The following is a 3,722-nucleotide window of genomic DNA, read 5'->3' on the forward strand; positions in this document are numbered from 1 at the left end:
GGGAAAGATAATTTTTAGGAATGACTACGAGTGATTTTGAAGTGTAATGACTGAAAACGTTATACCTATGCCATACAAGTGTACTTAACCCTCCTTCCACTACTCCCTCCCTTGCCCACCATTTACCTGCTACAGTAGGAGACTGATCCATAGAATGAGTACATTATCCTCCTCACTTATTCAGCCCTCTTAAAGTGGACACTGGAGCAGAACAAGAATGGCTGTAAAAGGAAATAGACTTTATAAGGAATAAAAATTGGCAATCTATTTTACTTTTTTTTTTTTTTTTGGCCACGCTTCGTGGTTTGTGGGATCTTAGTTCCCCAACCAGGGATTGAACCTGGGCCCACGGCAGTGAAAGTACCAAGTCCTAACCACTGGACCACCAGGGAATTCTCTTTTGTGTGTGTGTGTGTGTGTGTGTGTGTGTGTGTGTGTGTGTGTGTGTGGTTTTTTTTTTTAATCAGTTTTTAAATTCTCTTCCCCCAAAAAACAACTCCTGATGTCATCTAGTCATGTTCTCTATACAAAACCCCACACAGATCCCTCTTTGCAGTCCTACAAAGGCATGTCAGGATCTGGGGTCACATAAAACCAGAAGAAGGCAACCACAGAGCCCCTGTTTCCCATACATTCTGACCTTTCTCCCTGCAGTTGCAGATATTCAAATGAAGGCATGATTATGAATATTTAATATTATTCCTTTCCCATATCTTGCATTCCCTTCTTAGGCTCTCCATCCCTTCCCCAAGTTATTGTTTGCAGATACTTTACCTTATGTAAAAGTTGTTGTTGTTGTTTTAAATAAAGGTCTTATTTATGTTATAGCAGTAGGTTTTTATTTTGATGGATTAAAAAAACTGTGGGAATCTGAGTTTCTCATGGAATTCAATAAAAAGAGATTAGACGTGTACACATGTCTTCCTATTTCCTAGCTACATTTCTCTGCGGAATGCAAGTGTTCGTGTAGTCTTGTTACCTTTCTAGGCTTAGGATAATTCACAATCTGTCCTGAAGACTGGACTATAAAGCAAAAAATTAAGTCAAATGTTTTGGCATAGAATGCTTTGAAATGAGCATTCCTATAGGATGGAAAAGAAAGATATTGTTAATAAGGACAAGCTGTAGGCATAATTATAAATAAGTGAATTCTAAATGTGCTACCTCTCTGTCTATTCTCCCTGTGCCACTGGGCACTTCCTCTCAAGTTCACAGAATCAGAATATCCCCAAGTTGTTTTGAGCTCTTCAGTGTGATGACTCACTGGATCCTATATTTCTTTAATTTCATTAAAAACATTAAAAGTCATTTTATATCACTCTTCCTACTCATTCCCATTTTTTCCAGGGTCATTGCTTTTCAAAAAAAGTGCACAGAGAAATTTGAGGAAAGACACTCATTATTCACTACTTTTCACCGAGGGCCTAACATCATGCCCTGCATGTATTAGGCCATTAATAAATACTTGTTGACATTGATCTGATCCCTTTTTGCATTCTGAATCCCCTACTCCCAGAAACAAAGGAAAGTTATATAAGTTCCAGCGGACAAAGATTTTCAGTTGTAGGGAACAGGGCTGTTTACAGTGGCTGCTTCAGTGCACATCTCCAGAGGTTGCTCTTCACACTTGGTCTTAAGAATATCATCTCCTTGGAAGTGTGCACTGCCATCTGTGTAACCAGAACAGCCACTCTGAAATTACTGTACCACAATTTAAAGTCCTTTAAACTCCAAACCATGGTACTATTGTTTACTGTAGAGATTGTAGGGAATTGTCTAGGTATAAATAAGCAAAATCCTCTTCACAAACCTCAAGAAAAAATAAAAATTAAGGAAGAACACAGAAGGTAGGAAGAAATGTAGGCCCTCACTAAGGTCTGGGATTAAGAACTGCAGGTTGAGAAACAAGGATTACTCTCTGGGTTTCCATAATGCTCTGTGGTTTCCTATCTCTCTTCCTGCAGACTGCCTCTTTCTGGTTCTCTCTAGCTCCAGTTCTCCATGCATTCCAGCTTCACTGCCAAAAGTCACTGGAAATTCTTTATTATAATTTCAAATTTCTAGGAGAAGGAATTGGGTTAATCAAGCTTGGACCAGGTGTCCACCTCAACTGCGGCCAAAAAGCAGGATTAAATATAAGTCTCTGTTTTCTCATCTGAAATTCTGGGACCTAAAACTGCAAACTCAATGAGAAAGAAGTATGAGGGTGGAAAGGAAATTCCGGATATCATCACTAGGACACGAGATCTATATAAATGTATGCTTATTATCTCCCCCAAATATAAACCAATAACTGCTTATAACGTGTATCATAACACTATGTTCCAAGAAACATTCAAATATCTTTTTAATATATTCATCATATAATTCTCATATCAAACATATGATTTAAGTATCAATATTATGCTCATTTCATGGATGGGAAATCAAAGTTCAGATTATTTAATTTTTCCTGAGGTCATGTGCTAATAGGGAGCTACTTTTCCACTTACTCTGTATCTGTCTTGTCACCACTTCTCTCAGATAGAGTTTTTTGGTTTTGTTTTAATCTCTTGAAGTGCTTAGCCCAGTGTCATGAATAGGGTAGGTAAGCAAATAGACTAGGTTAACTGAATTAAATGAGATGTTGAAGAAAATGAAAAGCTAGGTAATTTCCATCTTTACTTTGTAAATATGGTATGGTATAGGTTTATAGAGAATTATTGGAACTGTTTTATATTTAGATTGGCCTTTTGTGACTATGTTAAAACAGCTATATTCAAGGGTTTTGAGATTATCCTGCTTTTCTTTTTTTTTGACATCTTTAGTATAATTGCTTTACAATGGTGTGTTAGTTTCTGCTTTATAACAAAGTGAATCAGTTATACATATACATATGTTCCCATATTTCTTCCCTCTTGCATCTCCCTCCCTCCCACCCTCCCTATCCCACCTATCCAGGTGGTCACAAAGCACCGAGCTGATCTCCCTGTGCTATGCGGCTGCTTCCCACTAGCTATCTATTTTACGTTTGGTAGTATATATATGTCCATGCCACTCTCTCTCGCTTTGTCACAGCTTACCCTTCCCTCTCCCCATATCCTCAAGTCCATTCTCTAGTAGGTCTGTGTCTTTATTCCCGTCTTACCCCGAGGTTCTTCATGACATTTTTTTTTCCTTAAATTCCATATATATGTGTTAGCATATGGTATTTGTCTTTCTCTTTCTGACTTACTTGACTCTGTATGACAGACTCTAGGTCCATCCACCTCACTACAAATAACTCAATTTCGTTTCTTTTTATGGCTGAGTAATATTCCATTGTATATATGTGCCACATCTTCTTTATCCATTCATCCGATGATGGACACTTAGGTTGTTTCCATCTCCGGGCTATTGTAAATAGAGCTGCAATGAACAATTTGGTACATGACTCTTTTTGAATTATGGTTTTCTCAGGGTATATGCCCAGTAGTGGGATTGCTGGGTCATATGGTAGTTCTATTTGTAGTTCTTTAAGGAACCTCCATACTGTTCTCCATAGTATCCTGCTTTTCAAATGAGCAGTTCCCCATAGTGAGTTGCAGTAGATAAGCCAATTCATTTCCATCCCAAAGCACTTTAAATAAACAATAAAAGTACAGCACATTCTTGTAAAGGATATTTTTGTTTGTCTTACATGTGCTGTTGGACTATTTTTAAATGTACTTATTAGGACTAGTTTCAGTTCATTGTTGAAAAAA

At 37.6% G+C, this 3,722-nt stretch overlaps 1 non-coding gene across 1 annotated transcript; it reads right to left on the minus strand.

The window, feature by feature from the left end:
- Positions 1 to 319: 319 nt before the first annotated feature.
- TRNAE-UUC (transfer RNA glutamic acid (anticodon UUC)) lies at positions 320 to 392 on the minus strand. Its single transcript has one exon. It is a non-coding gene; the product is annotated as a tRNA-Glu (tRNA).
- Positions 393 to 3,722: the final 3,330 nt, after the last annotated feature.

Source organism: Lipotes vexillifer, unplaced genomic scaffold (genome assembly GCF_000442215.2).
Source record: "Lipotes vexillifer unplaced genomic scaffold, Lipotes_vexillifer_v1.1 scaffold178, whole genome shotgun sequence".
Taxonomy (NCBI): Eukaryota; Metazoa; Chordata; class Mammalia; order Artiodactyla; family Lipotidae; genus Lipotes; species Lipotes vexillifer.